This window comes from Macrotis lagotis, chromosome X (assembly GCF_037893015.1).
Source record: "Macrotis lagotis isolate mMagLag1 chromosome X, bilby.v1.9.chrom.fasta, whole genome shotgun sequence".
In the NCBI taxonomy this organism is placed as follows: Eukaryota; Metazoa; Chordata; class Mammalia; order Peramelemorphia; family Peramelidae; genus Macrotis; species Macrotis lagotis.
The window spans coordinates 260,455,628-260,480,914 of NC_133666.1; the positions used below are offsets into that span (position 1 = coordinate 260,455,628).

The following is a 25,287-nucleotide window of genomic DNA, read 5'->3' on the forward strand; positions in this document are numbered from 1 at the left end:
TTTTTCTTTATTTCTTGAGTTGCTGCAGTCCAATAATTTGTCTCCAAGTAACCAGCCAATTGATGATGAAACTTTCCAAATTTTCCAAACTAGGTCAATCATCAAAAATCAGACAAAGACAGACATTGTTAGGACCATATCTGAAGTTTTCCACCTTGTTAGACCCTACCATAACTTACACTCAACTAGCAATATCCTTGATAATCCAAGAGAATCCAAAAAAGCAAATAAGGTAATGAAAGAGTAAAAGGAGAAAAAAAAACAATGGGGGAATGAAGGAACTAAAATCCTGGAACCATATTGGAACCATATTGGAATCATTATTGGAACCACGGGGGAAGTGATTATGAAGGAGGCATCAGTGGTTTGCTTTTCCTCAAGCATTGGCCCATGACATCACAGTTGAAATGATAACATTACTCGGAAAATGAATAAAATCAATTAGGTATCTGCAAGCATTTTATAGGCTAAAGAGATTCTAGACAGTGTTCAGGGAACCCCTTCATTTTGGAATCAACTACATCATCTCAAGCAAATCTTCAGATTTCTATTATTTTTTTTCTTTTCAACTAAATGGAAATCATAATAATGATAGTAGTCCTCCATACAACTCTACTCTACTCTATAGATGGGTAAAAAAATTATTTGTGGCAGAGTTTTGAGTTCTATAGAAAAGAAGAACTGGATAGGTGAAAGTATCTGTCCATTTGGAAAGGAAGGAAGGGTATAGAGAGGGAGAAGAAAAGGGAGAAAGAGAAAGAGGTTCAATAGTATTATGAAATATAATCATATAATTAATGTATTTACTTGTCATAAATATTACATATTATATAGATATAATATCATAAAAGACCTGGTTCAAATCCTGCTTTAAACATAGTTATGTGATCCTGGTCAGGTCCATAACTTCTGTTTCCTTATCTGTGAAATGAGGGAGCTAGGCTTAATGGCCTCTTAAGTTTCCTTCCATATCTAAATCTAATCCTCTAAAATAAATAGTAAAATTAAAAAAGACCTAAATGATTATCATGTCCACTCTACAATAATACAGGGATCCCATCTACTATGTCCCTGACAGAAGCTCATCCATCCTCTGCTCAATTGTTCTCATTGATGAAGAGCTTTGTTACGTGAATCATAAGTATCTTAAAGTGAGCATGTCCAAAATGGAGCTCACTATCTACCTCCCCATCCTCAACCCCATCTTCAGCCCTAGCAAGACAGCACTGTCCTCCCAATCATTCAGCTTTATAACCTTGAAAACATCATTACTGTTATGAGTCATTCAGTCATATCTAACTCTTCCTGACCTCATTTGGAGTTTTTTTGGCAAATTCTTGGAATAGTTTGCCATTTCCTTCTCCAACTCATTTTACAGATGAGGATACTGAGGAAAACAGGGTTAAAGCACTAGTCTAGGATAACACAGCTAGTCTTTTCATGACCAGATTTAAATTCAGGAAGAAAAGTATTCCTGACCCCAGGCCTGGTACTTTATCTACTGTGCCACCTAGCAGCCCCTGAAATAATTATTAAATCCCAAGAAAAGAGTAGAACAATGACTGTATCAATGGAATAAGAGGCCTAGAACTATGCATAAATTAAGGAAATACTAACTGCATGTAGAGGGCATCCTACCTCATCCTACTTACCTAAATTGGGAAGATTAAATCATCAAAACACAATTCAGTAACTATTCTAGATGGTCTTTAGGTTCATATCACATCACAGCTACAAGGAAATCATGAAAATCAGGTATGCAGCCAGGTGGGTAATGATGAGCCCTGGATGCCTTCCTTAAATGCTGGAGGATTGGGAAGAAGTTCTCTAATGTCCACTCCCCCACCCACTTCAGCCAGAGGGAGGGAGAGGGCCCAGGGGCAAGGGTGACTTTCAAAATTGATGTCAACCTGAAGGAAGACAAGTTTTTGAAGATCACAATGACCAGTCAAGCAGGCAGATGGGAAATGATGAGACTGTATTCTGACTGATACTGGGTGAATGGGTATATTCTTCCTCTAGGAAGAAAATTGAAGTTGTTCATAGAAGATCTGTACAATAAAAGTTTGACTCTAGAAAGATCAGGTGAGTCAATTGGCACCAAAATGTGTTTGGTTTTTCAGGGTACTGAAATTCCAGTCTCCTAGAAGCCCTCCCCCTTATAATATTGTGATTTGGAGGTGATCTGGAGGTTATTCTCTGTTTGCAAAGGCTGTCAGTGGGAGTGGGAACTCTGGTAGATTCTTCTATTTTGGAGAGGCTTTGAATATGTTCTAGGCAATAGATCAAATCTACTTCCCAAGGGACTCCTAAGGGAAGTCATCAGTAGACCAGAAACTTGGTGACTGAAGTCTTTGGCCTATGGCTATCCATGAAAAATGGCCTTCAATCCTGTGTAAACACCATTCATATCTGCAGTGTAAGTGGCAAAGTCACATACACACACACACACACACACACACACACACACACACACACACAAATGGGGCAAAAGATGCTTTTTAAAAAGTCAAAAAAGTTTTTAAACCATGTATAAACTTTAACTTAGCTGTTCCTACTCTAAATGTATCTAGTAACTGAGTGGATATGCTCCTGGAGAAGCTGTATCCCATCAGTCTTGACATTCACCATATAAACAAAAGCAGCTGACTTAAGGACATCACAGCTAAATGGAAGGATGACTCACAAACACCTTGAGAGGCAAAGACAAGGGTTAGTGGATAGATTTTATCACACACCCAAAGCAGACAGAAATATTTTATGGGACATCTGGTCATCAGTATTGTAGTGATCATGCTAAGTATCTGCCAAAAGGCCACCATGAAAATAATTGCAGTTTATGTGCCAACATTATTGTAGAGAATGAAGTGGAAGAAAAATTCTATAAAAAATCCATAAGACCAGCAAAATTAAATCAAAGTATATTTTGATATTCAATGACTTCAATGTAAAGAAGAAAAGTGAGTTTGGTTGGTGAAAGAAAAAAAATTCAAAGAGTTAAAAACCATATGGATACCTCACATCTTGAATAATTACTTTAAGAAAAGAATCATACAGTAGACGTGATCAGCTCCAAATAATGGCACAAAACCAAAATTGATTATATTTTAGAGACAGAAAAAAAGTTTACTATTAACTTAGGAATCATGCAAAAATCAGAATCAATATAGACCTGGGAGATAAAATAAGAAATAAAAAATGGCAAGAAGTTGCAACAACTCATTTCTGTCCTTCTGATAATAAAGATGGATTATGAACAGTAGAAATGACATTGATACCAATTATGGTAATTTTATGTAGTAGTTTAACTAATGTAAATAAATTGTTTTTACAAGGAAACTATAAGATCCTAGAAAAGGCTTTGGTCAGCACATATTTTACTTAGTTGCCAAGTAGAAAGAAATGGAAGACAGAGGTAATATTGGTTTAAAATAAACTAGCTTTAAAAACCTTTCAGAGAAAGATAGGGTTGGCTTGTTTCATAAAGCAGAGAGATTCAATGGATAATAAAACCATTTTAGATAAAAATGGGCATGAGGTTCAACTAAGAAAAGTCATCCTGAGGAAAATCGACAGATTAAAATGAAAGGAAGACAAAAGAAAAATGGGAAATATATGCAAAGATTTTATAAAAATATTTTACATACTTTATATTGGTTTAAAGTCACTACAGTTGAACTGCATATAGCATCAGAGTCTTGAATATGTTTATAAAGGGAATAGAAGCTGCACAAAAGAACAAAGACAAGGAAAAACAACCAGACTGGGCAAAGCTTAAATAAAGGAGATACATACTCAAGGCTATCCAGTTTTTAAAGGGTTTGAGGGATTGATTAACAAAGTATCTCCAAAATGAGAGGTAAATACCTAAGTAATGGGAGGAAAATCCTCAGATCTTACTAATATCTTCTCAAACCTAACAACCTATACTTCTACTTTCTTGTCTGTACAAATTTTTTTTATGAAAATCACCTACACATGGATCAAGAGCATGTTCAATGAGGTGAACAGGTAGGCTTTCACAAGCAATTTTTCACAGGGAGCATATCTTTACCATCACTTAATTGATTGAAAGTTGGAGAAAATGCCAAATACCACTGAACTTATTGTTTGCTGATTGTGGAAAAAGCATTTGCTTCAATAGCAAAACACTGCCTTAAAGATTCTCTTCCAAAAACGTATTTCTTATCCATATATCAAAATCATTCAAGATGCTTTGAAAACTAGAATAACAGAGAACCTTGTTCAGCACATCAAGTTTAATCATAACCATTTACTGAAGTGTAAAACAAGGAGTCCTATGATTGCCAAATGTGTTTATCATTTGATGGCAGAGGTCCAGTGCAGATCCAAGTTGAAGAGGTAGTCCCGGTGTATTGTAATGTCCTCTTGAGGTTCCTATTTGTATCTGACAGTGGTTGCATCAAAATCCAAAACAATACAGAACTTACTGGAAGAAATCCATAACCACTCAAAATAATTTGGCAAGACCATGACAAGATCAAGTGGATAAAGAATGTATATTACCCAAATTAAGACATGCAGTTAAGTAGATAGCCTATAGTTTTTTTTTTTCATACAGACAGTACAAATAGATGAATTGGGCTCAGAATTAAACAGGAAGAGAATAAGTTAGATTGCTTTCAGGAAATTGCAAAGTTCCTTTAATGATCTCCAACTCCTCCCAAAATAGAGGCCTATTTATAATATATTATTACAATATTACAAGGTAATGTCAGCTAATATAGGTACCAATATTTTACTGATATTGTATTGCTGGGAGATATCAAATAATTAAAAATGAATTGGGGGGGCGGAGCCAAGATGGCGACATGAAGGGATCTAGTCTTAGGAGCTCTCTGATAAAAACTCATAAACTAAGGACTCTAACTAAACTTTCGAGAGACAGAACCCACAAAGGGACCCAGTGAGGCAGTTCTCCTACTCAAGGTAACCTGGAAAAGAGCAGAAAGGCTCTGCTCCCCAGGGTCAGAGGGGCGGCCCGCCAGAGGGGTGGCCCTCCAGAGCCAAAGAACTTCAGCCTCCCAGAGGCAGCCCCAGGGCGCTGGGAGCCCCAGCTCACAGCAGTGGGGGAGTCTCCTGAGCTGCACCCCGGGGAGCACAGGCACAAAGTGGGGGAACAGTGGGGGACCTCTGCCAGAGCGAGCATGTGGAGCCCAGCCCTCAGGGCACACAGCCAGCAGTTTGGTCTTTCCACAGCCTAGACCCTAGAAACAGAAGCAGGCGGAGCCAGTAAGCAGGAGCCCCCCAGGGAATGAGCCCATTGAGCTGAGGGAGGGGAGTAAAGAGAGAGAGACTGCCAAGCTCTGTCCTCTGCCCCTGGAACAGGAGAAATGGAGATTCATGGAAGGCAATATGCAACTGCAGAATGTTACCATGATGACTTCTATGCCATGCTCCACAGGAATAGATAACTGTTCCTTAGCCATCTAGTGATTTTTCAAGTCTTCTACTCTTGAAAGACTAAGATTCTTCCTTATTTCACTATACAGAGCCCTCAGGTATATGGGTCTAGCACCTCTGGTATAAGAATTTGCTGAGCCCTTTCCAGGGCTACTCATCCATCAGGTAACAGGTAACTAACAGATCTCAAACCTGTTGATAATTTGGGAGGTAGTATCTATCCCAAGCATGTGAAGACACAGAATGGGCAGAGAGATAACAATTTGTGATAATGGCCATTAAGGTGCCTGGAGCAGGCATTGTAGAGTGCTTAGAGCTTGATCAGACATCTAAGATGCCAAGATCACCTACTGTATCCTAGGTTGTTACCAGTTGTTCTGACTTTTGTCTTGCCATTGGACTTTGATTCTGGAAGAGAGAAGAAGGCTGATGATTTTATATAGTTCTATCAAATTCACACACAAGATATCACCCCATGATTTCTTTGGTCCTCTTCAAACACAAAGGATGAGCAATGATGTACAAAAAATGATGTAAAATATATTCAGGAAATGTAATTGGAAGAGGAGGTGATCCACTCATGTAGCAAAAGGGAAAGTAATAGGTAGTCTAACCACCAGCACTATTACCCAGAAAATGGTAAAAGATTTTTGACAAGGGTCTTAAGCATTTTGATAGATTCTCTATGGAGAATGTATAGAAGGGGGGTGGAGCCAAGATGGCGACATGAAGGGATCCAGTCTTAGGGGCTCTCTGATAAAAACTCATAAGCTAAGGACTCTAACTAAACAGAACCCGCAAAGGGACCCAGTGAGGCAGTTCTCCTACTCATAACCTGGAAAAGAGCAGAAAGGCTCTGCTCCCTGGGGTTGGAGGAGGCCGCCCGGCAGAGGGGTGGCCCACCAGAGGGGTGGCCCGCCAGATCCAAAGAACTTCAGCCTCCTGGAGGCAGCCCCAGGGCTCTGGAAGCCTGGGCTCACAGCAGCGGGGGAGTCTCCTGAGTTGCACTCCGGGGAGCACCGGGCACAAAGTGGGAGAACAGCAGGGGATCTCTGCCAGAGTGAGCAAGTGGAGCCCAGCTCTCAGGGCACATAGCGAGCAGCTTGGTTTTTCCCCAGCCCTGATCCAGGAAACAGAAGCAGGCAGAGCCAGTAAGCAGGAGCCCCCAGGGCATGAGCCCATTGAGCTGAGGGAGGGGAGTGAAGAGAGAGCTCTGTCCTCTGCCCCTGGAACAGGACTCTGGGGCCCTGACCACATTCAGATCTTGATTGCAGTCTAGGCCCCTCCATAGAACAGCAGCCCCCCCCCCACCTCAGCCCCATGGCAGAGGGGGGGCGCTTATGGTCATTCACAGACCAGGAGGGAGGACAGAGCCTCACACACTGAGACCCTTGTGGGAGTGTCCCAAAAGCTCAGGAAGCACCCCAAAAAACAAGCTTAGGCTGGGAAAATGAGCAAGCAAAGAAACAAGAGGAAGACCATTGAGAAATATTTTGCAAATGAGCCCAACAAGGATCAAAATACTCAGTCTGAAGATGAGGAAGCACAAGCTCCTACATCTAAAGACTCCAAGAAAAACAGAAATGGGGCTCAGGCTATGACAGAGTTCAAAAAAGACTTTTTTTTATTACAATGAGCTATTACAATGATATGGAAGGGGGGAGGCAAGGGGGAATGAGGGAACCTTTGCTCTCGTCAGAGATGGGTAGGAGAGGAAACAGCAAATACACTCACTCAATGGGGCTAGGATTGGATGGCCTGCCCAGGACCATAGGGTCAGGTGGATTCTGGGCCTAAGGGGTGGTATGGGGGCTCAGGGCTTCTTGGCCCCAGGACCAGGGATCTGTCTGCTGCGCCACTCAGCGACCCTACAGCAGAGTCAGAGTGAAAGGAGAGAGAAAATATAGTACATGGTAGTGGAGAAATAAGAAAGGAGGGAGTTGCGATCAGCAATGGCAACATTGGAAAAATATGGAAGTAACTTTTGTGATGGACTTATCATAAAGAATGTGATCCACTCACGACAGAGTTGATGGTGTTGGAACAAAGCCTGAAGCACATTTTTTGTTATTATTTGGGGGAGGGTGCAGGGCAAGTGGGACTGGGTGGCCTGCCTGGGGCCACATAGCATCGTGATCTTTGGGTGTCTGGGGCTGGATTTGGACCCAGGTGCTCCTGGCTCAGGGGCCAATGCTCTGTCTGCCACCCAGCCACCCCTACTATTATTACTATTTTATTTTATTTTGGGTCTTTTTTTTCCTTTTTGGTTTTTGCAGGGCAGTGGGGATTGGGTGGCTTGCATGTCACATGGCTGGGTGATTATTGGGTTTACGAGGCTGGATATGGACTCAGGTGCTCGTGGCTCTGGGGCTGGTGCTTCATCCATTGCTCCACCTGGCCATACCTACAATCATTACTATTATTTTTTTCAATTTTAATTTTTTTCTCTCCCCTTTACTTTTTCACCCAAGCAAGTCTATCTATATTCATGGGGGGAGGGGTATTTTGTTTACTTGTAAACAAGTATATTTTACTAATGTAAAAAAAATTTGTACAAAATGAGAATAAAAAAATAAATTAAAATGAACAGAAAAAAATGAATTATCACACAGAAGACAGTGAACTGGCTACAATATAAGATGAATTGTGAGTAGCACTTTTAGAGGGAACACAAATTGCTGGGGGAAAATGCTTTCTGAATCTTTAAAACTTCTCTAGTAAATAGTTTCTTTTAATGAAATGGATGGTAGTATGATGTGGCCATATGAGCAGAAAGAACAAAATGGCAACATATAAAATGTCAATGAGTAAAATAAATGAGAATCATCATAGCACCTTCTTTCCACAATTATTGTGAGGATCAAATGAGAATCTAATTATAAAAAAACTTAGCTCAGTACTTAGCACATAGTAGGTGCTTAAAGAATATTTATTCCCTTCCTTTTCTCCTAATATGCTAATTTTGCATAATTACTTTTCTGGGCATATTTATATTTTTCTTCTTTTCAAAGAAACTAGTTGAAGACAGCTGTCACTCAGTCTCCCCTGAATATCGCTCCAGGATAAATTCCCAGTTCTTCAATCATCCCTTATAGGATATAGTTTCCAGATACCCTTTCCAACTTGTAACCTTCTTCTGAATGTATTCATTCAAGGTCTGTTTTAAAACATAGCACCCAAAATAAGACACGATGCTTTCAAGAACAGCAAGACTATTTTATCCCTTGGTCTGAGTGCTAGACTTCATTTGATGCATCCTTTCTTAACAGACCAGGGTGCTGCTATGCGCTTTGAACATGTGTTCAGCTAAAACCCCTAGACCTTGTCTCCAATTCTAACAAATTAAGAAACTGACAAGAAGATAAATGAATTGTTCACAACTCACACAGCTACCTGGTTAGTTAGTAAAGACTAGTCTCCAAGTTTTTAGTTGAGTATTCTTTCCCTATGGCATTCAATTCTAGTAAGACATTTAACATATCTCACCTGACTGGGAAATTATTCTGTATATTTAACTCTAAATCCTTCTGGCTGTAATTTAAACCCATTGCCTCTTGTCTTATCCTTTTGTGGAGATGAGAAAAGTCTCATAACCACCACAAGACTTCAATCCCCCTGCCTCAGAGGTTTAGCTGCTTAATCCATAAATCTGGATTTAACCCAGAACCCAGAGGCCAGATTAATCTGTGGATTTCCCTGGAGTGTTTGCATGGGCTTTGACTTCCATTCCTGCCACTTGGGGCACTCTTCCCTTTCATTTCAAGAGACTGCTTTTTTTTGAGGGATTTTCTTGCTACTGATCTTTTCTTCCCTTAGGCAAGTCAAGGGTCTCAGAATTAGAAAGGACCACGAAGGTCATCTGGTCTAATCTATACCTCAGCAAGAATCTCTTTACAACCTCTGGGACATGCCATCATCCAAACTCCTTTTGGACAGCTTGTGTAATTCACTTGAAATGACAGGAAATCAGTTCTATCCGTGCTTCCTTCTCCATGATGTTCTATTTATTCATTTTCATATCTGAGTACACACTGTCCATCTTGCCTGTAATGCTGTCCTCCCTCATCTCCATCTCCTTGGACCTACCTCCCTTTATTGTTGTTCTTTGTCCATTCTAGAAGACCAAGACATCAGGGAAGTGATGCCATGACAAGCAAGTGAATTTGGATTTGAGTGAAGGGGTGCTATGCAAAGTCACCAGTCTCACTTTCTCCTCTGGAGCCATCTGGGTTCAGGGGCCAGATATAGATCAGGACAACTGGAGAGGGCTTTGGATGTGAGGCAATCAAGGTCATACAGCTAGTAGGTATCAAGTGTCTGAGACCAGATTTGAATTTAGGTCCTCCTGACTCCAAGGGCCTACTTCCCTTTAAGACTCTGCTCAAATGTCACCTCCTATAAGAAGTCATTCCTCCAGTTCTTGGCAATCTCTCTTCCCACACATAAAATTATTTTGCACATATTTGGGGGCAAATTTATCTGTTTATATTTCTCCCCTCTAGCAGAATGCAGAATGGTTGAGGGTTAGAACTATTTCATTGTTCTTATATTTAGACCTGGAAGATGGATTAGTCGTCATTAGTCCAATTTCTTCATTTTTCAGATGAGCAAGCTTTTGGGGACCAATAAACAATGAATAGCATTTCCTGTACCTCTTGTGACCTTTATTCATTGTCTCCTCTCTATTAAGTTGATAAGTTATGACTCGTGCTTTCCCTCTAGGGACAATTGCTTCCAAAACTTCAAAATTTCAAAGTAAATAAAATTAAATAATAGCAAACAGTCCTTCCCCTTCACTGCTAACATCACCAGTAGAGGAAAAAAGATGTGGCATCATACACCACCTTCACTGGGAAATTTCTCTGTCCATCATCTTTCTAAAGAGCACCCTGATCAGCTTTATAGTACAGAGAGTAGACATATACTATGCCCTCAAAGAGCTTAGTCTAGTAAAATTTTAAGGCTATGTTCTAACCTATAATCTTTATTCTTCTCTTCCCATTTCATTTCTATTCTTTTCCATCATCTTCCTCCTGTTTGCTCACCACACATAGAAGTATAATTTTAAGGCTGTCAATTTATGATATATGTCTTTCAGATACCTCATTACAACAGGTCCAATGTCATTTGCTTAGTGGTTTCTTACCTTTTATCATAGACATAGAGTTTAGATCAGAATTTTTAAACCCACCTAAGAAAATCCCCATGGAAATTCACAACTAGAGAAAACACTGCCTTCAGCATTGAGTCCTATTAACAAAATGTTAGTGTTTGATAGTTGACTACAAACTATTCATTTAAATTATTTTAGGAGGGTGTTCAGCTGATTCAGAAAATGCTTTTTCATCCCTTCCCCCAAAAGTGTATTTTTGTTCAGGATGGAAATCAAGATACCAAATTGCAAGCAAGACCTATTCCCAAAAAATCAACTGGAATTTTAGGGGAAAAACAAAATGTTTTTAGAAATACATATGAAGAGATGATATAATAGAAATAAAAGGCTAAAACAAGGTTTTATATTGGGTAGATAAAATATTAGGGTGTGATTATCCCATAATTCTATTGCTAAGTGATTGCAACATTTAAATATTCAATCTGACCATTGAAAGAATTCCATCTAGGTATTTGACCTCCACTCCCTTAGCTGATTGACCAGCTTTACTCTAATAAGAATCTTCTTTAGGATGAATGTCATTGATCAGTGAGCATATTATAATATTTGAAAATACCAATTTGATGCCTATAACCTCTAGTAAAAGGCCGTGAAAAGAAGGAAACATCTATCAACAATTCAGATCCAAGAGCACTCATCCTACAGAACTATATGAGTCATATCCTTAGACTTTTACTGGGGCTCATTTTTTTTTATTACTGATGACTTTCCAGAACATTAGCACTATACTATAGACACACACACACACACACTCAGAGAGAGAGAGAGAGAGAGAGAGAGAGAGAGAGAGAGAGAGAGAGAGAATTATCTTTTGGGGATCCTTAATAAAGGCTTTTGAGATTCAAAGGTAGGTCCACTTATTACTTTCAAACTCAAAAGCCTAAATTAGGATTAACAAACTATGATAAAGCTCTGTGTAAATATTTTAGATCCCTTTTTGGGACTCTAATTCCAGATAATTCACTCTTACTCACCTCCATCATACCCTACCCCCTCCCCTCACCAAAAATCCCCCATTGGCACACCTGTGTCGCCTTTCTAACTATATAAGTAACTCTCTAGCCTTACAACTTATGTCAGTCTTATATATTAGGGGTGCTTCAAAATATTTTTAATCCACTAAATGAGGACTCAGAGTAAATCTTGGCAGACATTTGTAAAACCTCTTCCTTCCAGTGTTATTCCTCTTGGTTCTCCTGCTTCTGTTCTTTCTCTACTTGCCCCCTCCCCAACAACCCCATCATACAGCTTAGAGTCCTGACCACATCTTTGGTCTCCTTCTGCCACTCTTCTGAATGTCCAAGAAAGAAGTGAAGAAAATGAGAAACTAACTGATAGATTCCTTTTCTGGAAACTTCTTTATATAACTAAAGTGGTGGAGAGTGAGAAAAAAAGGAATAGATGTTAGTCCAGGACTTTTCTTGGGCACTCCTAAATTAGGCACTTTTCACTTATGATGTTGCTGGAAGAACTTCTAGTTTTCATGAGCACTAAGCAATGATCTTTGACTTCTATGAACAGACACTCATACATTCTGGCATGTTTTATATTATTTCAATTCACATTATATCTGATGCAAAAATATGTAAGAAAAAATTTATTGAATTCCTTTTGGGGAATTTTGTTTTTTTAAAAAGAAGCAGGAAATTCATAGTAGTTTCTTTGATTCATTCTTAATAAATGTGTGTTTATATACATACACATATATGTATTTATAAAATCTTTGGTATGTTCTCTTATACTCATTATATTCCACTCTTAAAATGGATGACAGAGGAACAAAAACAAGCTAGCTGCAAAGTCAGTAACTAAAAGGAAACTAAGGAACTAAAGTTGGTTTTTAGGAAATAAAGAAGGAAACAGTAATGGATAAAATTGAGATATGGGCCTTGAGAATTCCTGCAATCCAACCTTAGCTCTGACTATTCTTCCTCTCTTAATGCCCAAGTTCCCTAGTTATCTTACTGAGGTGAACCACACTGACCCACCTCCTCTCGGAAGATTAATTAATGATAGTGATATGCTTGAAGTGTACCAAGCACATTATATTAATGCTAGGAGTGATTTTTCCCTCATCTTCCCTTTTGACCCTAAAGCATAGCATATGAGAACAATATGGAGCATGTCAAGTCTGGGAACAGATACATCTGCAGAGTTGAAACCCCATGTCCACTCCTGTATGTGTGAATCATCCTTTGGAAATTACAGACACACAAAGGAACTGGCTGACTTGAGACCAGCTGACTCCAGGAGGCAGAATGATATTATAGAAGTGTCAGATCTGTAAACAGAGGACCTGCTTCTAATTCTGGTGTTATCACTTGCTAAGTGATGTTTGGCAAGTCATGTAACCTTTTTGGGTCTCAGTTCTTCATTGGTAAAATGAGGGGTTGTACTAGATGACCTCTAAAATGCCTTCTGACTCGAAACCTGTGGTCCTTTAAGGAATATGCTATCTCCTCTGCATTTTGGCATATAAAGAGAAATAACTCTGGGTTCTCCAGGAGCATACACTCTTTTTGTGAAAAGGGACATATCCTAATGACCTGCTCCAGTCCCCATATGCCATTCCACCCTCTATTTGCCAGAATATATAAAGTCCAGAGAAAAAGGCCTAAATGAATGTTAACCTGCTGACAAAACCTATATAGATAGCAAGCTTTGGAATCTGCAGAGTGAAAAAGGGAAATTGAGTTCATTTGTGCCATGCAAACTGAATAGCACCTTAGTTTGTTGCCATTTGCTAACGGAGTATTCCTTATTCAAACGTCCTGAGAGTCATTACTTTCTGTGTGGAGGGACAAATAAGCTTCTTGACTCTGGGGAGGTTTCTCAGATCCTAGCCAAGCAAATGAGAACAGGACCAATATATTTGCAAGGTTACCCATGGGAAGAGTCAAATTCTTCCCCTCCACCAATAGACAGGATTAAAGATCCCAGGGCACAGTAGGGCAGTGGGAGTGAACAAAAGTTAATACCTTATCCCCTCACCAGTTTCTGATCTTAAACCTTCATAAAGCTTAAAAACTAATGAATCGTTATTGTCACACTTCTGAGATGGAAAGTTTCATGTATAAAAAAGGAAAACTGGGAGTTATCTTTGGTACTACTACCCCCCCCCCGCCACAGTTTGTTAGTACATAAAGTTTGAAAGAATCTTAGTGGTCTAACCTCTTTACTTTTACAGTCAAGGAAGTTGAGACTCAAAAAGGTTAATTGACTTGCCCACCATCACACAGCTAAAGAGGAAAGATTCAAATTCAGGTCTTCCTGATTTCAAATCTAGTCTTTACCACTTAGTTGATTAAGACCTGAATCAAGACTCAAATGAGAAAAATTGTATCAGTCTCCATTTTCCTACTCCTTGCCTACTGTCACCCCAAAGGCCTCTACTTGTAAAAAAGAATGTACTTCAAAAAACCTAATTTGGAAATAAAAGCTTTATGATAGGGCCTTCTTTCATCTTTCTGTCATGGTTGTTGGATTATCACAAAAGAACTACTCATTTAGAGAGAATTTGCTACTACATGATGGGAAAAGCGGGCAGGAGAATCTAATTACCTGTTCTTTTCACCCCAGAGTACTGCATACTCTCAAAATGAAACTAATTTGCATATGCACAAATTACTACGATATAAGATAGCACATAATAAGTATCATATGAAGGTATTTAGAAAATGATCCTGCAAGATTATTCAATAGTTAAGGGGAAGGCTATGCCCATTCAATTTTTTTTAAAAAAAATTTTAATTATTGTAACAACATGTAAGTCTTCAAGATTCACCTTTGTGGTGGTGGGGGGGGGGGGAGAGTGATCATTTCCTGAGGCAGAGAAAAAGAGAAGACATTCGCCCTTTATTGGACATTGGTTATACATATCACCCTAGGTTAACCAAGATTAACCTTTCTACAACTGGTGGCAGAAACATCCCAGAGCTTTATTTAGTACTAGGAGACAAGTTAGCTGAAGCTCAGTAGAAAGAGTATAAAGATTAAGACTCAGAATTCTGGTTCTGAGGTCCAGAGGTTCAGATTCCGAGGTCCAAATTCTGAATTCTGGTTATGAGGTCCATAGTCTTCATTACAAAGTGAAAGAAAGCATCTGACCATCAAGGGTCTTAACTAAGAGCAGCTAAGAAAATCCAGTTACCAACATTTGCTTTGAGGAAAGGTGAAGAGTAGGGGTGGTAAAAAAGACAGAATCAAGGACAGAGAGACTAGGAGACAAAAAGAAAGAGGAGAGAGGGGAGAGGAAAGGATTGGACATGAAGGAACAGGACTGGTGAAAACAAGATAGGACAGGACAGGGGAGGGGAGGGGAAAGGAGGAGCCAAATGTGGAGGTCAAAACTATTCTATCACATACACCAAATTCTCTGAATCTCTAGATGAGGGTGCCATTAAGATATACCTAGCTAAGACAACTTTGCCCTGAACAAATAATTGGAGGGCACCTCTAAGCATTATTTCTACACAACAAAGAATTATGTGCAAGTTCAGCTTTCTCATACCATGTGACTAAACTACCTGCTGACAGTAAACAATAATTTCAGAATTTTCTGAGTTACCATTAACTCTTTCAGACCTAGGGGATTCTCTCAGTGAACCTTAAGGGGCCCATTTAGCCAAAAAAAAAAAGGGTTTGTAATGATAGCCTGTGGTATGGAATGCTGGTTAATAATCATGATAATTTTCAATTCCTTTTCTGATAGACTTCTGAAAAGCCCTCTAGACAACTCTACCTAATGACTGAAAAACTTTTGAGTGGTAGTTTTTGGTTTTCTTTTGAAAATGTACATTTTTATGTCAAATCTAGAAATCTTATTAACATTGTTCAATTAAAAAACAACAACAATCAAGTGCCCACTCTTGGAGATAGAAAAACAAAAATGAAACATTCTGTCCTTAAGTAGTAGCTTCCTGATTAGTGTATCAGGAAATTAATTGTATAACTATAAATAAACACAAAATATAAAATGTTTATTATCTATGTATCCACATATACACATTTAAAGTATACAGACTATGTATACTCAGGGGCAGCTAGATGACTCAGTGACTGGGCCTGGAGTCAAGAAAATCAACTTCAAAGCCCACATCAGACACTTTGTAACTGTGTGACTGATCCTGAACAAGTCACTTAATTTCTGTCTGCCTCCTAATTTTATTGCCTTCCTTCTGTAAATTATTTCCAAATTATCCTATAGATAGTTTACAATTTAGTGTTCTTCCAAAGAAGATTGTAAACTCCTTTGGGGGAAAGGGAATGTCTTTTGCTTCTATTTGTAACCCTAGTGCTTACACAATGTTTAGCACATAGTAGGTATTTAATAAATGTTGATTAATTGATAGATTGATTGATGGGGGTAGCCTGTGCAAAGTCATAGAGGCATAAGATGAACAGAAGTGGGGAGGGAATAAGGTAGATAGAGCAGGAAAGCATATAAACCAGTTTGCTTGGAAAATAGTGTGTGGGAATGAGAAGGGTATACTAAGTCTGGAATCTTAACCTTTAGGGAGAGGTGGTGCCATGACAAGCACATGAAATGGATATAAGTCACAAGCCTCACTTTCTTCTCCAGAACCATCTGGATCCAGTGACCAGATATAAATCGGGATGATTGGAGATGACCCTAGATGCCAGGGTAAATTACTTGTCCAAGGTCACACAGTCAGGGTCAAGTGTCTGAGACTGGATTTGAACTCAGAAATAAGGGCAGCTAGGTGGCAAGGTGGCTAGGATAGTTAGGAGGCTGTGAGTTTGAATCCAGTTTCACTACCTGTTGTGGTCCTCTTCAAGACTGAAGGACAATTGGGGCAGCTAGGTGACTCAATGGATAGAGTACCAGCCCTGAAGTCAGGAGGACCTGAGTTCAAATTCGACCTCAGACACTTAAGTAATTACCTAAACTGTATAACCTTGGGCAAGCCACTTAATCCCATTGCCTTGCAAAAATAAAAAATAAAAAAGGTAACAATTATCAAGTCTGGAATCAGATTGTATAAGGCTTACAAGGCCAACAACGGAGTTCGCAGTTGATCCTAGAGTCAAAAGGGAATCACTGCCTGAAAGGATAGAAACATAATTCTATCTGGGTTTTTGGACCACCCCTTTGGTAGTCTTGTGGAACACAGATTAGAAAGGGGAGGAGATGGGAGAACAATTAGAAGGCTATGGCTATGGCCATTAATCCTCTAGTTTATCAGCTACATAACTCAGTTCATGAATTTTACTTAGCTCCTGTTCAAAACAACTCCCTAGTTAATGTCAGAATACATTAGTCTGGAGTAAGGGTCTTATGTGAACCAATTCTGTTTTTATAAAATTTTCCCCTAAATACATTTGCCTTTGTACCTAAAACACACATTTAGCAGGATTTCAGTGTCAGCATTTTGAGGTTGTCTGGGGAAAGGTACTCTATATACATCTTTTAAAAAAATACTGACTGGCACTGCTTTTCATGTGGTTTGGTAATTAGTGCAAGAAATTGCATGTCACCTGACTTACTCTGGAAAGGTAAATGCTTTTTCCTGGGGGCAATGCCTAGCTGGTTACTTATTCCCTATTGCATTTGAGGTTTTTACACAAGAATTCAATAAAAAAGGACATAACCTTATTTTATAGCACCATGAAGGGTTTAAAGTAAAACCCCTGTGAGTTAGGGAGACCAGCCACAAAGCCTCAATTCAATCACTTGACTTGACTTATTGATCCTTTGTGCCTGGCCAGGGCAGGGCAGAAAAGGGCAAGCGGAGCTGGGTTTTTATGCACCAGATGTAGCTCATTCCAACAGAACAAGGTGTCCCAGCCTCCACCCTGCCACCCTCCCTGCCCCCACCCCAAGTGAGGAAGCACCTGCTAGTCTATTCACAAAGCTTAATGCCTCCACAATTGTCGGGGTTGGGAAATACATGCATTGCTGTAAAGATATTAAAATTGCATTAATTTCCTTCCTCCCTGAGTTTAGTTTAATTGGTGTTTTAATGAGTTTTCATGAATTCATTTCCCTATTTTTTAGGATACTGTATTTAACCAAAGAAAATTAAAAAGAAAAACTCTAAGCAGAAAACAAGCATAATGATAGTATATGAAGTCCATGGTAGCTGCTAATTACCATTCTGCTTCATCTTGCTTTGATTTCTTTGACCTGCTCCATTGATCACACAGGTGCATGTGGCAATGACCTCACCCCACCCCCACCCCCACCCCCTATTTCCTTACATTTGGGGAAAAAAATGCTTTATAGCTGACTCTTCTAAGTGTCTTCAATTGTTCTCTGTTACCGTGAGGTCCTGGAGGACAAAAACCCTGTCTAAATTTAAGGAGGAACAGTATCATGTGTGTTGTACAATTGATGGTAAAGTCAAAGGCATTTGTACAGAATTTGGTAAATGTGGAATATTCTCAGATTTGTGATAAACAGCCATAGATTAGGATTTGAACGTGCTTGCTCCCTTTCTTGGGACTATCTTTGACTCTTCCTTCTCCTTAATCTCTAACATCCAAGCAAATTCTTATTGATTTCTCCATGGCAGAATCTTGCTAATGTCTCCCCTTCCCCATTTTCAGTGCCACTACCCCAATGCACTTCCTTATTTTCACCCTTCAATTTCAATAGCTATTCTAATGAGTCACTCTGCCTCCATAGTTTTCCCTCCAACATATCCATTATTGGAATGACAAAATAATTCTTCCTTCTAGATTTGGTCCTATTAATCCTCTATTTCAAAAATTCTCAGAGTCTCTCAATGTAAAATTTAAATTCAGTGATATCATGAGAAAAGTCCCAAGTTTGGAAATCTTTCCAGGTTCCAGTCTCATTATCTGTAAGAAGAAAGGGTTGTACTGGATAGCCTCAAAGGTCCTTTTCAGCTCAGAATCACAGAATCTGAGTCCAATAAGATCTCAGAGAATAGCTCGTCATCCCTGAATAAGAATCCCTTCCACAACATATCCATTATCCATTAAGGGAGAATCCATTATAGCATATTCCACTTTTGGACAACTCAAAGTATTCCAACAACTACCAGCAAGATCAGATTTTTTAAAAAAATAATTAATTCAAAGCACTTTGCACACTTCAAAACATCACTTTACTTATCTAAGTCTTGACCTGGCTTTCAAGACCCTCTGCAATCTGGTACCACTCTTTATTTTTGTGCCTATCTTATCTTATTCCCTGCCACATAATCCACACTTGCTATAATGACGTTCCTCTTTATTTCTGACTGTAATTTTTAACTAACTTTTAAAACCCAACTCAAATTTTAGCTCCTCTTTGAAGGTTTATATTTCTCCATAATGAAGGTTGAAAAAAAAACCCAAATGAAACAGCTTTTAAAATATTTCTTCTTTAGCGTTATTTCCATTTCTTCATATAACACATCAGAGACTGAGACTGAGATACTGACAGGTTCAGAATGACTAATCCACTATTGTTGATGATGAAAATTATTTACTACAGAAATACTAATAGATCTGTTCCATTTTTCATCTATTTGTTGTTGTTCTAGTTTCATCTGTAAGGTTGCACAATGGTTAGTTTGTGGAACTTGACTTGCTTATTCATGACTTCATTTACAACAGGAACATTTCATGGAATTTCTCATTGTCCACAGGGAAATCTCTCCTCCAATTATAGTGTTCTGGACACATTTACCACAGGAATGATTGTGGCAAGCATGGGTCTTCTTGCTTTATGCTTCACCTGATTAATAACCAAAAGGTTATCCAACAAAGTTATCCTGTTGTTACATTTTCCAAGAAATCTCATGTAATCTTAACATGCACATAGGAGACATCTTGTTGGAGATGGGTCCCTTAAGGCTACATTTTGTGAGACCAGATCCAATTTTTTTTTATAGTCAACATGTAATAAGCCAATGGGATCTTGGAGTCTGAGTACATTTTTTGGTCAATTGTGTGCTGTAGAATATCATTTATGAACTCACTCATTCTCTTCTATTTTCAACAAAAAATACTTTCAACACATATATAAATTTTCCTCATAAAAATGTTATAGAGACAATATGCATATGATTCAGCAGTTATTGGTATTTTGATTATCTTTTTATAATAATAGGTCAGGTGGGGTGTGTCCCCCTTAATCATTCAATATTTTCTTCTCTTTGAGATAACTAAAGAATTTTTACTTTTACCTTTAACCCCTTCAGTGCCCTCAAACTTGTATAACCTCCAACATGAACTTCCTTTAGAATACACTTGGTTTAGTTCCACTACTCCTTGTCAATCCCTGCTTTCTCATAAACTACATATTTGCTACATTTGTTTTCTTAGAGAATTAGCTGAGGTACCTAGAAGTGAAGTGAATTACTGAGAGTCACACAGAATTTTAACTCAGTTCATCTTAAAACCAAAATTGGCACCCTCTTCTTGCTACTTCTGGATTGTTTTCAGTCTTCATGTTGCTGTGTTGCTACATCAAACAATATGCTAGTGGTTTAAATGAACTGGGGGGGGGAATGGATGAGAAAGAGACAGAGAAGATTACCTTGTTAGGTTGGCACATATTGTGTAAGATGTTGGGAACTAAGGGAATGTGGCTAAACTTTTAGAAATGGCAAATGAAAAGAGAAGCAATTGAAGACTTTGTCCATTGACTGAGGGACCCCAATGCTTCCTTACAGTGAAATTTGAGCAATCAAGACTGACCATAGACAAAATTAAGGAGTTCATGGAAGCTTGTTTTTAACTGCCAACCCCCCCTCCCCCTCCCTCTCACCCCCCCCCCCCACTGCTACCTCCTTTCATCCTTTTTTGTTGCCTTTCTCCCTCCTTCCCAAGAGCCCAATGAGTTCCTCTATATTGTCAGTGGGGACAAATTCATTCATCCTAAGGTGTTTGGACTTTAATATGCTCTATCCCAGAAGTATTTGCATTGTTAAAGCCATTCTCTGGAGAAGGAATATAAACCCAAAGTAAAGAATTGATAAAAATGGAATTTCAGTCATTAGGAAAAGAGAATGTTGTTATTGTTGTGTTTAAGAAGAGATTGGGAGGGCCTTCTAACACCCTTCAAATCATACCACACAAGCATCTAAGAGAGATTTAAATAAAATAGATTTGGCAATAGAAGACTTCAAGACTTCCCTCTAGGTTTCGGGGACCAATCAAAAAAGCTACTTACTCTGAGGTTATACAGAATCAGATATGAGCAGTGTTAAGATAGAACAGTATTTTTAGTATGTGAACTGAGGGGCCCTATCTAAAAACAATTCTTCACTGACCTGTCTGAATCTTACTATCAGTTTCTACCTGAGGTTAAAACATTGATACCCCCTCCCAGCTTTAAAAGGAAAAAAAGAAAAAATCTCTAAGTTTAGTTGGTACTAAAAAATAGTTTATAGTTTTAAGGTGTTTTATAGTTTACAGGTGGCACAGTAGATAAAGCACCATGCCTGGAATCAGAAAAACTGAATTCAGTTCTGAACTGAGACACTTCCTAGCTATGGGATCCTGGACAAGTCTTTTTTTTTTCTGTTTGCCTCAGTTTCCTCATTTGAAAAATAAGCTAAAAAAGGAATCAGCAAATCACTCCAGTATCTTTGCTAAAAAAGTCCCAAATGGAGTCATAAAGAATTGGATTGAAATGAGACAACTGAACAAAGTACTTTATATACATTTCTTATTCAACAATTGTGACAGTTCTGTGAAGCAGGTAGAGCAAATATTTCCAATTTTGCAAAAAAAAAAAGAAAACTGAGATTCTAAAGGGATAGTAAAACTTAAAAAAAAACCAACCCCTAAAAAACCCTTAGAGACCAGGAAAGGATCTTAGAGAGCCTTCAGTCTGATTCCCTTTACAAATGAATATAGCAAATATCCACACAACCAAAGTTATTCATGCATGATCCCTCAGAAATCAGAACTGAGATTCAACTGAAGAGCCTCTAATTCTAAATCTAGTCCTGCTTCCTCCATGGAACTACCTCCACTGATACTACCTTGCCTTAGCAATCATCTAGCAAGACTTGGAGGGAATAGGCATCTGGCTTGAGAGAGTTTTAGATTTTTGAGGGTGGGACATGATCAGAAGAAGGTAGGCCCAAATGAAGTGCCATGGTGGGGCAGCTAGACAGTCAGATGGGGGCATTGGTTCCTAGATGGGGGAGGGCGGGCATTGCCAAGGGGGATCCAGAGGGCAGCCCAAGCCTACCTGACTACTTCACAGCTTTGCCTTGGGCCAGCCTTGGAGCTACCCATGTTTTCTCATTTCCCAGTGTGGAAGTTCTAATACAGCAGTGCCAGTTTGTCTTCCACATTTGGGCTCGGCCCAGAGGCTTTGAGGGTACAGCTGCTTATTTTCGATAGTGGCCTGCCTGCCTGAGAAAGGCAAGCCAGAGACCTGCCAGAACTGATGGATTTCTGTTTGGAGCTTGAGTCACGCAGCGAGAGAGCAAGGGGTTTGATCCAAGGAGACTTATCGTAAAGTCAGAAGGACTCGGTAAACTCAGCACTAAAACACTACATTCAAGTGCCGCGGCAGCCGCTGTCCTGGAGCTCTGGGATGGATTTTATAAAGCCCTCTCTTCGATCAGTGTGCGGCTGCTTCGAGGGGGCTTTATCTGACTAAAGAAATAATCATAAATCACAGCAAAGAGCAGGAGGGCCTGTTCTCTTGGCTCTTGGACACACTCGGCTTTCGTCTTTTCTGCTGGTAGTTTGTCTGGTTCCAAGTTTCCAGCATCGGACTGAGAATGCAGGGGTCAATCCCCACCCGGCCAGCCGCGGTCAGCAGCAGCCAGCAGCAGCCAGCAGCTCGGGGACATCGCCGAGCCTTCCCGGTGCACATGGACAGGAAAGCCTGGCTTTGAACCCCTCACTGCCCTCCTGCTTGGCAGGAAGGGGAGGGAAGGGGAGTGGAGGAGGAAGGAAAAGTCAGCTACTAAAGGAGATGGAGGCCCTTCTGCAGCAGGCCCTCCCGCCCCCGAAGGCACCCAGGTGAACTGACTGGCTGGCTTTTTAATATATTTGAAATTAAAGCCAACACGAAAATGGCAGGGATGGGGGTAGGGAGGAGGAAGAGCCAGAAATGAATGGTCACTGGTGCACCAGGCTGTTTATCTCTCCCGTTTGTAATACAATAAGAGAGGATCAGATAAACACAGGCATAACCCCTGCCTCCATTGATAATGTAAAACAGCCCTTGTATCATTTGTCTTTCCTTCAGGCAGGATACAAAAGGCATAAAAATGAACAATTCCTGCCTAAACAAAGAAGAGCTTGAAAGCTGGGGGTATGTCAGATGTTTATTCTAGGTCATCATTAAGGGGTTGAGTGGATTTGCCTATAAACACAGGTTACCCTAGCAGTGGGGGGAACGGGAGAGACAAAGTGTTTTTTGCAGCAAGCAGACAACCCTTTTAAAGACACAAGGTTTCTTTCCTGCCATGCACAGTAAGTTATAGAGATAATGCTTTTTATGGGATATGAAATGTTGTCTCATGAGCGGTGTAAAGCATAATGTGCTGTAGAAACAATGCTTTCTCTCTCTTCCCCACTTTGTGCATATGTCATTTGTCATTACCCACTGAATGGGAACTTGCCTGGGATGGAAATGAGAGCCGGCAAGGGCCCTCTGACAGATGGACAGGCACCTCTCCGATACACTCCAGAAAGATTTCCTTGGGATCCTGGGAGGCCTCATCTGAACAGCCTTCCCTGGAAATAAGGGCGAAAACATCAGGCCCTCCCTTTCAAGGATGTGGAATCTTTTCAGGTTATCCATTTGGACCCCCTCTCATTCTTTGCCAAGACCTCCATGTATTTATTAATTTATTTGTTTGTTTCCTCTCCCCGCCCCCCCCCACCACCACTCTCCCCTCCACCCGGGCCAGCCAAAGGCAGCTGAAGAAAAAGCGCCAAGACAAACAGAATGAGAGCCTTGGGGACTCAGTAATGGGTACAGAGCGAGCAGGCTGTAATCATTCTTTTGATTTGTGCCCAGATATGTTTTCTATTTGCTTTTGCTAAGAATGCACGTTTTCCCCCTGGATTGCAGATAATCTGAACCTGGGTAAAACCATTACAAAGTGGCCTTCAAACACCATGTCTGCATTGAAACTGAATGACTGATCAGACACCTAAATGCAATGACTAGGAGCTGGGGCAAATTGCATAGATGTGGTAAAAAATCTCAAGGATATTTAAAAGCATCTTGCTTTCTTGGCCTTTCTCTAATTTTGCAGACTATTTTCATTTTCTTTTGTGTGTGACAGAATTCAGTTTTTTAATTGTGAAATTTAATTTCACCAAAGTGAAATTGTTTTAGCATTCATTATCTTTTAAAAACAAAAATAATCATGAAAAGTACAAAAGGATTTCATATCATTGGTCCTGCATTCTAATCTCAATTCTATGATTTATTACTTGTGAAACTTTGGGAAGGTCCCTTAGCTTGTATATCAAGTTTAATCATCTTTAAATAAAGGATATCCTTCATTTAAAGTATAGACCAAAGGTATTAGACGGAAGCAACTATGTGGCACAATGGATAAGAATGCTGACCTGGAGTCAGGATTTCTTTTTCCTGAATTCAAATCTGACTTCAGATACTTATTAGTTGTGTGAAAGAGTCACTTAACTCTGTTTGCCTCAGTTTCCTCATCTGCAAAGTGCCATTGAACACCTGATTAAAAACTAATTGGGAAATATTTAACAAAATAAATAAAAATACAATAGGATATAGATGATGTTAATAATATGGTTTCCCAAGTCAATATAGGTCTGCAGGGATCCTTATCTGCTCTTTCTGAATTTAACAACACTGAATTTGATGATGTATCTTCCAGCTATATATATATATATATATATACATATATATATATATACATATATATATATATATATATATGTATGTATTCCTAATCACTTGGGTTCATCAGTAAGGTTTTACCCCCTTTCTGGATAGTTGTTTTGAAGCCTTGATCAAAATCTTCTTCAACCATCATTACTTCTCAACTAACTGGTATATTTTCCACAAAGTGGTGGACAAGTTAAAAAAAAGCAAATGTAGAATGACTGGTTCAACTGCTTCTCTTCCATACACCTGGAAGAAAGAAAAAATCAGAAGTCTCGGCTCATCTTGCTATTAGAAAATAAAGATGAACTTACCATAGACTGCATGAGGTACTTTTCTTGCAAAAAGAGCTTGACAGCAATCATGCAAAGGAATCCTATACTAAGCTCAAAGTCCCAGTTTAATGTCAAGTGCTGGTTTTTATTTTAGTTACTCAAGGATCAAAGGAAAATTATTCAATAAAAAAGAACTTAAAGGGGACTTCTGTGCCAGCAAAAACCTTAATCAAAAACACTTGTACAAATGCCGCTTCCTTGACCTGACTTTTCATATTTTCTTTCCAGTTCTTAAGCCCATTTGTAATTTTTAAAAAGGTTTTTCTCTCCATCATCAACCAGCTTTCCTCCTCTCTCCATCCAGAATGTCACAAGTATGACATGACAGTCTGTTGCTAAGGAACTGAATATGATGTCACAGATCCAGCATTCCAATGAGAAAGAAAACATTTTCAATGGATTTGTTATTCAGTGTGAGTGTGTGTGTGTGTGTGTGTGTGTGTGTGTGTGTGTATGTGTGGTATGCACATGTGTATGTGTTAAGCTACAATAGGTTAAACAAAAATATATACAGATATTTGATTGTTTTAAATAGA

The 25,287-nt window shown here is 39.3% G+C and overlaps 1 long non-coding RNA gene across 1 annotated transcript in view; it reads right to left on the reverse strand.

The window, feature by feature from the left end:
- LOC141501997 (uncharacterized) overlaps positions 1-25,039 on the reverse strand; it is a 39,286-nt gene extending 14,247 nt beyond the window's left edge. The window contains exons 1-2 of the long non-coding RNA XR_012472358.1: positions 24,731-25,039; positions 23,164-23,278 (exon numbers count right to left, since the gene is read on the reverse strand). This is a non-coding gene — a long non-coding RNA (uncharacterized LOC141501997). The remainder of the gene's footprint in view (positions 1-23,163; positions 23,279-24,730) is intronic.
- Between the last annotated feature and the right edge of the window lie 248 nt (positions 25,040-25,287).